At 33.6% G+C, this 13,630-nt stretch overlaps 1 long non-coding RNA gene across 1 annotated transcript in view; it reads left to right on the plus strand.

Annotated features, from left to right (window-relative positions):
* LOC106470171 overlaps nt 1-9,298 on the plus strand; it is a 10,615-nt gene extending 1,317 nt beyond the window's left edge. The window contains exons 2-3 of the long non-coding RNA XR_001291476.1: nt 1,019-1,022; nt 9,216-9,298. This is a non-coding gene — a long non-coding RNA (uncharacterized LOC106470171). The remainder of the gene's footprint in view (nt 1-1,018; nt 1,023-9,215) is intronic.
* Nucleotides 9,299-13,630: the final 4,332 nt, after the last annotated feature.

Raw genomic sequence — 13,630 nt, forward strand, 5'->3', positions numbered from 1 at the left:
AAAATAATCAGAAACACCATTTAAAAAACAACAAATATTTTCAGTATCAATAATACACTTATTTTTTTTAGTGTAAGCAGTGCCTAACGCATTGTAATGCCTTAAATGTCTTAGAAGGGTTTCACCTAAGCTCAGTTGGAAGAAGAAACCACAAAGTAGCAGTTGCGTTCAATATAAACCGCGATCCCAAAAATCCCAACTGACAGAAAAACAAACACGTAAAAGAAGGAGTATAATTACGAAGAATAAGAGATAATAAGTATTAAGTCAAGACATCTTAGAATTTAGATGAAGTTCAACCCAGGGAGAATAAAAGATTTAATGTAAGAAATGTGAGACAAAACAAGTAAACTGAAATTAGTTATGTATAACGCAGCAAAGCTCATAACCAGGCTAACTGTGTTCTGCCCACCATGGGGATCCAAACCCGGTTTATAGCTTTGTAAGTCCGCAGACATACTGTTGTGCTATTGGGGTGCGAGCCAATAGAAACCAGTGACAAAAAAAATATCAGTTAACTTTTTTAAGAAATCATTTCAAACACTATGACTTACGAATTACCTCCCCTAAATAAAATCTATAACATCAGTTATCTTTAAGTTATTGGTGTGAACGGTTTTTTTGGTGAATTACGATTATAATCAATTGTATTTGTCAAAAAACAATAGTATTGGACTATAGATATGACAGACATAGTGTAATTGAAATACTGTTATGAACTCTTCTAGGTTTGTTTGTTTTGAATTTCGTGCAAAACTACACGAGGGCTATCAGCACTAGCCGACCCTATTTTAACAGTGTAAGACAAGAGAGAAGGCAGCTAGTCATCACCACCCACCGCCAACTCTTGGACTACTCTTTTACCAACGAATAGTGGGATTGACCGTCACATTATAACGCCCCAACGGCTGAAAGGGCGAGCATGTTTGGTGGGAGAGAGATTCGAACCCGCGACCCTCAGATTGCGAGTCGAACGCCTTAACCACCTGGCCATCACTTTTCTAAGACCATTAAAAAGTTCAGTGTTTAAGAAGCAAAACAATAAGCGTAATGTTACCGTATTATTAAAATGTAATTAATAAGTAATATTTTTAGCTTTTATTATAATTGCTGAATTCATTCTAATGCAATCTGTACTTTTGTGCAAAAATAACCTGACATATTCCATTAGAAATGTTAATAATTATTTATTAAAGATATCTAGATTTTTTGTAGACACGTTAGTACTTGTATTACATTCTCCAGTAAAGATTCTTAAAAATTATATGTTTGTACGTTTTCTCTTACATTGTAATCCTAATTTCAAAATTGGATTTGCACTATCGGAACTTACCAGCAAAGTTAAGTGAGTCTCTTTGGTACTTCTTACAGTCACCATTAGCTGAACTGCTACCTTAAAGAGCGCCCCCAATATTTTAAAAATCACATTTTTCAAATTTAGCCTAAATCGAAAGTTTAACCTTTTTTTTTCTACATAAATAAATCATTTGTCTTAAAATCTTTACTAAATAACCGGTAGTAAGTGATTAAAAATAAGTCTAGTTTGTTTACATTCCGTTTCCACTTCACCATTAAAACAAATAGTAGCATGAAATTAGCCATTAGCATGAATTGTTTACCAATTCTCTTGTTATAAGTCTAATTACCACTAGCGAAGGATTAATAAAACAATTAATTGCTCATAGCTCGTTAACGTTGCAGAAAATTTGGAGTGCTTTTAATTCAAGCTATAAGGATGTTCACAAAGAGCATGTGTATCAAATTTCACATGTTTTTATCATTCCTAAGTAAAGTTATGGTGTTAAAACAGTTTATGTTATGTATTTCTTTATCCCTGCCGCATTAAATATGCATATAACATATATAACAGTAAGTGTACTTTCCGAGATTGTGACATCATATTTGTGTTTTGTATTCAACTTGAAGGTTATAAAAAGTTGAATTTGCACAGTTTTAAGGGTTAGTGCTACCTTAACCCCAAAGTCAATTGACTATATACACTGTATATATACATGTATATATATATAAATAAAAGTAGTCTATTTTTTGTTGTAGAGCAAAGTCACATTGGGTTATCTGTTGTATCCATCGCAGAGAATCGAACCCGGATTTTAGTCCATAAACTTACCACTGACCCACCAGGGAATACCAAAAGTAGAGGTTAAAAAAATGTGACCAATAGTTTAAAAAAATGTCCTCAAGAAATATGACTCTCTGGTAAGTTACATTCTACAACAAACCAAAAGAAAACATTTCATAAAAACATATCTTTATGTAAGGAAACAAAAATGAAATTGAAACTGGTTCGTGCTTCTTAATACCGATTAAACTATTTAATTAAGCCTATCTTGCAATTTTATGTCTATTGTCTATTATATGTCTATGTATTAGTCTGAGGATTAAAAGTTTGAGGGATTAATTAGATTAACTAGATATTTTGATGTGTTGACAAGTTTCAGATTTATTTAAAGTTAAAAACACTGATCATAATTGAAACATTTCAATTTTTTCAAACATTTTTTACTTTACAATAATTACCTTTAGTTTTAGATATAATATAAAGTAAAAAGAAAGTTCTTAGTCTTAAACAATGAACTACTGCTCTTTGATTTCCTACCGAACCACGTTAAAGAAGTAACTAATAAACAATGATACCTTTTAAACTTCATTTTTACATTTTTTCACTTTATCTAACAAGTTTTTAACACTATTTCAGATCATCAGGACTGACCTAATTAAGGCTCTGAGACAGGGTCGAAAGCTTGTCGTGTAAATAAAAAAATTAAATGTGAAAATTAACCCGTTTTATTAGTTATAAATTACAATCACGTTTAACGTATGCTGGGCTGTGGAGCTGAAATTCCGTGGTTAGTGTCCTGTTCCTGCAGAAAAAAACAAAACAAATCGCACTTCTCATTTTGAAGTCGAGAACGCGTTATAAGAGTGACAGGTCAAATCCAACTATTCGGCTTGAAAATAATAATCCAAGGGTTAAAAGCAGGTAGTTTTGACTGGCTGCCTTTCTTCTAGTTCATCACTCCAAAATTAGGGATGGTTAGCAGAGATGGCCGTCTTGTCGATTTGCACGAAATCTAACAGACAAACAACCAAAGACTATCTTGCTTTTTTGTGGGCCGGTTGTTTATTATATTGCTATATACTGGCCTTAATAGCATGTTAATATTGGAAGAAAAAGTCATAGAGATGTGTTAATAAAGTGTAAAATATAAAGATAAACTTTTTGATAATTAATCTGCGGGTTGCGGGTTCGAATCCTCGTCATCTAGCATGCTCGCCCTTTCAGCCGCGGGGGCGTTATAAAGTTACGGTCAATTTCACTCTTCGTTGGTAAAAGAGTAGTCCAAGATTTGGCAGTGGGTAGTGGTGAATAGCTGCCTTCCCTCTAGTCTATAACTGTTAATTAGGGATGGCTAGCACAGATAGCCCTCGTGTAACTCTGCGCGAAATTCAAAACAAACCGAACTGTGAATTAATCAAATTATTCAGAAAATCTTAAGCACTGTTAAAAAAATTAATTCATATTGCAGCGTAGTAGAATGCGATCGAGATAATTCGGTATTATTAGCTTTAATATCACTAACTTCTCTGTATAACAAAACAACCTATAGGCACGTCAGACCTTTTCGGTAATGATGTATGCTCAATTTTTTAACGTTACATTTATTGGTTAGAATGATGAATATATCTGAATTTATATTTTTATTATTATATTTCTATTATTAAAACTTCCGCGCTTTTCTAGTTTAGATTATTTCTGTGATCCATTTGGTCTTAGTAACCAGAAATGTGAATCTGGTTTTCTACGGAATACGTCGCAGGTGTCGTGTTCTAGTTAATATCTGAGTAGCGAAACAAGACTTTGTCAAATTAATTCAGGGTTCAACTTCCTTAGAATCCAACCATGTTAAAAGCAGGTAATTACTGCAGTAGCAACTTTCCTGAGCGCCTCTTTATCAATAAAAATAAATCTTTCTAGTGGAAGTTTATTAACCCTAAATAAGAGGAGAACATTCTCGAATTTCACGAAAATAAACTTTGATTAAAATACTAGAGAGTTATAATAACTTATTAACGAACCGTGTCATCAGAAGTTTGCATTTTCTGCAATTCTAAAGAAAGTAGTTGTAACAAAATACTCTTGTTTTGGTCATGCTATACTGATAGCAAAAGACACATATGACGTTTATACAACAGAATTCTAGGAAGTTAGTATAATTAACAAAGATATTTTTGAGTATTGTTATACCAAAAGCGCTCGTATTTTATTCATCCAAACAATATTTTGAACGATAATTATTGGCGATGCGTTTATTCCTTCGGGACCTGAATAAATCATATTAAATGCCTAACCTATAAGAAAATTTTCAATAATTGTATGCAGTACTTGTTTTACTAATGAAGTTGATATATTAAATTACTTAACAGTTACGTTAAACAACGAAAACGTTTGTGTTTGTTTAGAAATAATTCGGTGATATGTAAATTACATTAATGTTTATTTTTATGGTTTTTTTTCTTCACAATACCTTCTGACATATTTTTATCACGTACAGTTTATTGCGATGAGGGAGGGTAGATATAAAAATAACGAGGAATCAAACTTATTTTCTTAAATATTAAGCTTTATATCTGAATTTTTCAAAATAGACAGTTTTTGCAAATCATTGTAACACTCTTATTCAGCCTTCAAATTAACTGCAGCATTTTTATGTATTCACCCAGAGACATGTTTGGGTTGATGTTTGGACTTTTTGTGTTCACCCAGAGCCGTGTTTGGGTTGACATTAGGACTTTTTGTATTCACCCAGAGCCGTGTTTGGGTTGATATTAGGATTTTTATTCATTTTGTTTGAAATTTAACAATTATTATTTTCTATCAATCGTTATGTTGTGTAATAAAGAAAATTATCACTGTTTACTATTTAAACTGTTTCTTTACGGACAAAAAAAACACACAAAAAACAAGCTATGCATGAATAAGTTAATATGTTGGTTTTGTTGAGAGTTCAAGTAGCCATCTCATGTTCTTTGTCTTAACGCTGGTTCTCAAATAACACTTTGTTGCGTGATAATAACTCGCCTTCTTTTTCCCTTTTTTGCGCACACCACAAATGCTAAATTCAGGCAAGCAATTGAAAAAACAAATTATAAAAAAAACATTTTACTCCGAAGAGTGCAGAAGAATAAGCGATATGATATCAGTGATAATCTCCTTAAAACAACAACAACAAATTCATTTGAACAGCCTAGAACACGTACACAGTATGGAAAGGACTAACATTTTTAGCGTATTAAAACAACATTTGATACGAGTAACATATCCAATAGCTTCATATATAATTAAATGAAAGAACGTCAGTAAGTGGCCCCAATAATTACAGCATGCCGAGAAACAGCAAACCTTATCACAAGCTTTAGATTACGTAGCTACACGTATCAGATAAATACTTTAGAGTACATTTAATTTTCATCAGACACGGCTAAAATTTCCTAATAATTATGGGCTGTAATTGGTCAGAATGGAGCTTTTTCATTTTTAAGTAATGCTCATCTGACACTACCTTGAATCTGATCATAAATGAACTAATGAGACGATTTCCATGTCAAACGTAATTGTCATTAAAGTGCAAAACTTGCACATCCAGCATGTTTACTGTCACCTGACCATTCGTGGCCAGTATTACTTTCATTCATGAGAGAACGTGACACACAGCTGAATGACACTGTCCGACTTTCGACATTTGTACATCACTTAATATCGTTTGATACCTTTAATGTCTGTTATGGTTGAGGGTGCGTCACGGTAAATCCAAGACTTGAGACAATCCCATAGCTAAACAGTCAACAAGGTTGAGTTTAGGACATGGTCATATGTACGAAAACGTCCCGCAATGAATTTACAACGTGAGATTGAGCTCCAACTAACATGTAGAATCACTGAAAACTATTCTCTTAAGCTTAAGAATGATAACATGCTCCAAATTACAATAAAACAGACTATCTTTGTTCCATAACTCTTTGGCAGGGTGTGGCCTAACGGTTAGCGTGCCGAATTGTGAACCTGAAGATCCATATTTCACGATAGATTGCCACAAAATTGGGGCATTATTCCGTTATTGGGGCCGTGGGTGGAATTAAAGAGTTGACGGTGGGTGTTGTTGACTACCTTCCCTCATTTCAATTTAGGGATGACTAGTGCAAATGGCACTATTGTGTTGACAAACAAATCCACCAGTTTCTTGCCTGCATATTCCTCTCGGTTCTCTTTTTTCACTTCGATATAATCTTGATGCTGCATCAACATTATTACCAGAACTGTAGCAATGGATTACGGTAAAAACTCATAAGTTTAAATATAAGAGCCATTTCTAATGGAAAAAGAAATCGTGCCATCTTTACTGCTTTTTTTTTCTATATAGTCTTAGGGATGTAAGTTGCATTACAGCGCATTCTGGTGGTAATTATTCTTGCACTTGAATTGCCTTTTTCATCATCTCGTTATCTAATCTATCGAGCTTTATGATGGTCAGTTTTCGAGTTATGGACAGATGAATAAGCCAAGGAACTTTACAATAGCCTTATAATCACTTCAGTCATATACTAACGTTTTATAATTACTTATAAATACTATAATAATTATACTTTTTAATTACTATAATCGCTTATAATTATATGCTAATTACCACGTATGAAACACACCAATTGTAAGGTTGAACATATATAGTTAAGCCACATAGCATTAAAATATACCCATATTTAGTGCACATCGACAATAATCATCAGATATAGTTATTTTAATATTCACTGGTTAAGGCGCTCGTCTTGTAACCTGCGGGTCGTGGGTTCGAATCCTCGTCACCAAACATGCTCACCCTTTCAGCCGAAAGAACGCACTATTCGTTGGTAAAAGAGTAGCTCAAGAGTTGGCGGTTGGTGGTGTTGGCCAGGTGCTTTCCCTCTAGTTTATCACTGCTAAATTAGGGACGGCTAGCACAGATAGCCCAAGTGTAGCTCTATGGGCGAAATTCAAAACAAACCGAACCAATATTTATTGGTGATATAATGGAGAGGATCAAGCACATTATATATAAATGATTTTCAATATGAAGGTTAAGTTACAAACACAGTCGCGGTGAAACGGCATGTATCAGGTTTAGATTTGACAGTGTTTAGAGGGTCTGGTAAGTATTGTGATGCAACAAAAAATGAATCGCTTTTGAATTAGGATATGTAACAATCCCTCTGACGCAAAATATTCATACACTCAGACCTTAGAGAAGCGTTCAGATCGAGATTTAGAATTTCCAAGATGAGGATATCCATAGCACTTAATGTCATTGGAAAATATATTAACATTGATCAACTTGGGCCACCAGAATCGTCAAGAAAGGTACCTAGAAAAACAACAACATTGCACCCAATCGTGGTAACCAATCTGACATGGAAGAATCTATGAACACAAAGGAAGGAGCCGTCTACTTGCTTCAGGCAAGACACTAGGGCAACAAAGTGTGGGTTAACCAAGACTATGCTGCCAGTCACAGCTGGAATTTATCTGTTGCACATCTGAAACAGCTATAGAATGCAGCATAAGTTATGCATATAAATACACACACACACACACACCCCAGTGGCACAGCGGTATGTCTGCGAACTTACAACGCTAGAAACCGGGTTTCGATACCCGTGGTAGGCAGAGCACAGATAGCCCATTGCGTAGCTTTGTGTTTAACGTCAAATAAATAACGATTATTAATTTAATTTATTGGTTCAAACCCTAGGTTCAAACCTTATTTCCCCGGACGTAGGACAGGTGCCTCAACTTGTCATATATAAAATTTAAGACCAGTGTGGCAAATAGTGGTTAGAGTAGCAGGTCGAGGGATCGAAATGTTTGTGCTATGATATGTTGTTGACACGCTCTACATGTCATAGCCACTAGTATGAAATACCCGCGCTGGACTGCAGGGTTTCAAAGGCACCATCATGATTCGCAGAGGACTGAATGTTCCTATCAAGTTTCTCTATTTTCCACAATTATTTCAAAAGGGGTTCATACCCGAGAAAATCTGGTAGGACATCCACTCGTGTTACCTGAACACACGTGCCAAGTTTGGTCTCGGAAAATTTGTTCCTAGACCCCCATCATGCCTGGGTGTTTCTCCGAGAGTACGTTAGCCTTCATTGGTACCCTAAATAAATAAGGGTAAAGACTGCACCATTTAGATAAGAATATTCTCCCTAGACCACCGCAAGTCCACCTGCCGGGTTTGGTACTGCTAGCCCTAAAACTGGGGGAGGAGTTCGAAGACAAAGAAATTCATTAACTAACATCGTGAATTAAATATAGGATAACGTAGAATCTAGATATTTGGTTTGGTTTGTTTAGAATTACGCGCAAAGCTAGTCGATGGCTATCTGCGCTGGCCGTCCCCAATTTAGAAGTGAAAGACTAAAGGAAAGGAAGCTAGTCATCACTCCCCACCGCTAACTCTTGGACTACTTTTTTACCCCCGCATAGTGGGATTCACCGTCACACTTTAATGCCCCACAGCTGAAAGGGCGGGTATGTTTGGTAGGACGAGGATCTAGTTATGTGGATTCAAATAGTCGCATAAACAGGGTGTACTGGTGACTGTTTGGCTTCCGACTGGCTAGCACCTCTAAATTAAGAATGGCTATGCCTGCACCTCGGATTCTTTAATCCTCGTTCAGCTTATGTGGTGTGTAAATTTCCGTTCAGGTTGAAAATGCCAAATATCAAGTACAAAAGTAAATATATTATTAACTACGGTAGTAGTTAATAGTAGGGATCGACAAGGTTTACAAATAATTCACACGCCGAAAAACCGACTGATCCGAGTATCGGTTATGATATATCATGCCCATATATACTAACAATACGCTAAAAAGGTCGCTAACATTTCCAGTAACAACAATTCAAAAATTTCTGAAACATCAGCTGTTTCGTATACTACCTCCCTATCTACCTGATCACGTCAGCTGGTCTAGCCCCTAGATGGCTCGGACTATCGCTACAAGATTTTTCCAGCTCACTTAAGTGGCCTGTGGGTATCCGCCTTTGTTATTCCGATAAATATATATATATATATAGATAGTATTGTTTTTTATATATAAATGTTAAATATATGCACGTACTTAAATATTAATTTAAACCCAATTCAACCCAACAGATGGTGGTGCTACATATCGATGGGTATACACGCGACAGTTTCTAAAGGTAAAGTATATACTTTATGCAGATATAATATAAAAAGTAAACAAACAAGAGTATTAAAAAAATGTGAATTTTAAAATGAAGTTGGGATCCTGCTATAAAAGTAATGAAACAAGAATTAAAACCACAATCACAAACTCATAAAATTTAATCCCTAGTTTGGCAGCTTTATACATTTATCTATAGGCCAAAGTAAGGATATGGCTATGCTGAGAATTGTTATGTCCATTCCATGGAAATATAAAAACTGAACAACTAAATAGGTTGGCAACTATGGTTGGCATTGTGATCCATATAGCTAAATGAAGCAATCTAAATTTGCCAACTAAAGAGGGATTGAAAATCGTTATAAAATCTATCCAACTACTATCACTTTCTTGTTTGTGTACTTTTTAGTGCAGCATTTATTTTGTTTTGGATATTTCTTATAGCAATTCTACAAATAACCAACGATCCCTACTTTCTGTTAATTTTTTTCTATTTATTATAATAATACTCAGTTTTTGTTTTCCTGAAAATGCGCGCCAATGTTACTATGTAAACGCGCGTGCGCGCGCACTTCATTTCAACTGATGTAAACAAAAGACGGATGTAAATATATTTTAGTAGACATTTTGTACAACAACATATTAAAAGCTTATCAAAGTTTTTCAAAAGGTCTAACGTAGAATAACTTTATAAGTTTATTTACTGATAGTATCAAGTACTGTAGAGTTTAGCCCCAACTAAAATAAAGCAGAAAGCATACACACGTTATAGTGTTAATTTATCTCTTTATCGAATATGCGCCATACTTGACAAAGGCTTAACTAATGTTAGGCCTAAGACAAGTGGACTTAAAGGTTTCTGTGTTTTCGATTAGAATTATTTATTTTTTCTAGAAATCCTGTACGTAAAGAAGTACTGTTGCAATAAAGATAGTGATTTAAACGCAAGTGTTTTCATGGACCTCTGCTGGAATATGAACAATATTCTATTGTTATCTACATTTTATAAGCAGGAAATGTTTTGCGATTTTTCAGCCTTAATTAACCCTACCTTACGTAAAGACAGAGATTTGCATTTACCTAATACTATTTTCTTCGGTCAATTAGCCTTCAAAATGGTTAATGTCTTATACATATGGCTATCCTTTAATAATGTGTAAACCGCTTATTAGATATCTGATAGGTTTAGTGTACTTTGTTATTTAAGATTTGCATTTACCTAACACTATTTTCTTCCGTCAATTAGCCTTCAAAATGGTTAATGTCTTATACATATGGCTATCCTTTAATAATGTGTAAACCGCTTATTAGATTTCTGATACGTTTAGTGTACTTTGATATTTATGTTCGATATTCTGAGATATATGATTGAGTTATGTTCACTGAGAACAGCAAGATTAAAACATATGCAGATTCTAAACTTTTGTACGGTGAAAAATAATAATGATGGAGAAACGTGAAATAAAAAATTACACTTACTAGAATAACACCCGAATTTCATTTTACCTTTTGAATAGTTCAAAGAAACGTCTGTTATCACATTAGACCAGATAAAGAACTCAACACGGAGTTCTAAAGCGACTTCAGTGTTCAGGATCCCCAGAGGTTGGTCGCATAATTGATTTTAATTTAAACTTTTACATCGCTTCATAATGCTTGGAATTAATAAGCGAAGCTTTAATATAATATGCAGATAAACGCATGTAGCTGAAATGATCAAAACATTTTCCCTGACTTAACAATTAAACTTTTTCTGCATGCATAAATATTTCTTCATTTCAAACTCTTTTTGAAGTTTGACAATGATATTCAGTTATCTTTATAAGTTTCAATACGAGGATGATGATGACCGTTATATTCAAATTGTTTCACGTGTTAATATGCGCAAAATATTACTACCCAATCTTAAAACCCAAAATTTGACACTTTGAGTAACAGATAGTATTTACCTGTGTTTACTTTGAATTACAAAAGTATTTACCTGTGTTCACTTTGAGTTACAGAAGTATTTACCTGTGTTCACTTTGAGTTACAGATAGTATTAACCTGTGTTCATTTTGAATTACAGATAGTATTTATCTGTGTTCATTTTGAATTACAGATAGTATTTATCTCTGTTCATTTTGAATTACAGAAGTATTTACCTGTGTTCACTTTGAGTTACAGATAGTATTTACCTGTGTTCACTTTGAGTTACAGACAGTATTTACCTGTGTTTACTTTGAATTACAGAAGTGTTCACTTTGAGTTACAGACAGTATTTACCCGTGTTCACTTTGAGTTACAAATAGTATTTACCTGTGTTCACTTTGAGTTACAGACAGTATTTACCTGTGTTCACTTTGAGTTTAACTATCACATATATCTGTTGTTTTCGACAGAGATGCTTTTAATGTAATATTGTATAAGTTGTTTTTTAAATTCTGTTAGATATGGTTTTTCTCTAAGTTATTTTCTTTCGGCAACATGCATGGCAGGGAAATTATTTACTATTTCTATATAGAGACTAGCTGATTCAATTTAATTTCTGTTTTGTGTGTGTGTTTTTTAAATACCAAGTGATACAAAGTGCATATCATTTTCTTTATAAGCCTCTGGCTATTTTCAGTACACGTTCTCATATATGCTTTATTTTCAAAGAGATTACACGCTTGAGATATGTTTTGAACAAGTCAAAATTGAAACTTCTAATAGAAAATGTTAATCTCGACAACAGCCTGATTTTTTTCTAAAAGCAGTCAGCCATTGATGTATTAGTACGTTTTTGGAAAACGGATTGGAGTACTTGTAAGGTTATTGGAGTGTTAACCTTTTTGATTTTTTCTGAAGTAGCGGTAATTTGTATTAAAGCTACCCTACAAGTAATTAATACTCGGAGCGAACAGGCTGTCATGTACAAAAAACCATATACGTATTAAAATTATAAAATGCAATGACAGTCTGAAGGAACTTTATTAGACAGGAAATTTAGGTCCCCCCAGTTGGTTCAGCGGTAAATCTGAGGGGGTTATAATGTTAAAAAATTGATTTCTATATTCGGGGGTGAGCAGAGCACAGACAACCCATTCTGTAGATTTGCATTTAAAAACAAACTAACTAAGACCTGGTTATTCAGTGGCAAATTTGTGATAATAATACGCTAAAATCCAAGTTCGATTCCCCGCGGTGAAGAAATTGCAGATAACTCATTGTGTGGCTTTGCGCTAAAACAAACAGTCGAAAACCTTAGTCACCACAATCAAACGACAATCTGGTGATCAGTGGCTGCTGTTGATGTATAAAAGGCGGCCAGAACCAAACAAAATCAGTAATCAGTGTCTGATGTTATGGATTTAAGCCGTTACTATTGTAGCTAGAAGATGATAATGTAAACGGCAACAAGATGGACAGTGATTATTGTTTGTTATTTAAAGTTGGATGATAATCTAAACGACAATAAGATGGACAGAAAAACATCCGTAAAGTCTAATATTTTACTTTTAAAAACATCCTTAAAGTCTAATATTTTACCTTTAAAAACATTCGTAAAGTCTAATATTTTATCATACAAGTCTAAACAACAAATAATAATCACTGTCCATCTTATTGCCATTTAGTTTATCATACAACTTTAAATAACAAACAATAATCACTGTCCATCTTATTGCCGTTTAGTTTATCATACAACTTTAAATAACAAACAATAATCATTGTCCATCTTGTTGTCGTTTAGATTATCATCCAACTTTAAATAACAAACAATAATCAAATATTTTATCTTTAAAAACATCCGTAAAGTCTAATATTTTATCTTTAAAAACATCCGTAAAGTCTAATATTTTCCCTTTAAAAAACATTCGTAAAGTCTAATATTTTACCTTTAAAAACATTCGTAAAGTCTAATATTTTACCTTTAAAAACATCCGTAAGGTCTAATGTTTTACCTTCAAAAAAACATTCGTAAAGTCTTAATATTTTACTTTTAAAAACATTCGTAAAGTCTTAATATTTTACCTTTAAAAAACATTCGTAAAGTCTTAATATTTTACCTTTAAGACTTTACGGATGTTTTTTAAAGGTAAAATATTAGACTTTACGGATGTTTTTAAAAGTAAAATATTAGACTTTACAGATGTTTTTTAAAGGTAAAATATTAGACTATACGGATGTTTTTAAAGGTAAACTTCTAAAAGTTTAAATTAGATGACGAGCAATAATTTGTTCTTTAAATTAATCAAAAAGTAGAATTTTTAGACTAATTCTATGGGAAAGACAGGCAACACGTGCGTCGACGCAAGATATAAATAATAATTTTTATTTACCGTATTTTTCGGTGTATAAGACGCACTTTTTTACTTCAAACTTTGATGTAAAAATTTGTTTGCGTCCTATAAACCGAAGGTAT

Source organism: Limulus polyphemus, unplaced genomic scaffold, assembly GCF_000517525.1.
Source record: "Limulus polyphemus unplaced genomic scaffold, Limulus_polyphemus-2.1.2 Scaffold3855, whole genome shotgun sequence".
Classification (NCBI taxonomy): domain Eukaryota; kingdom Metazoa; phylum Arthropoda; class Merostomata; order Xiphosura; family Limulidae; genus Limulus; species Limulus polyphemus.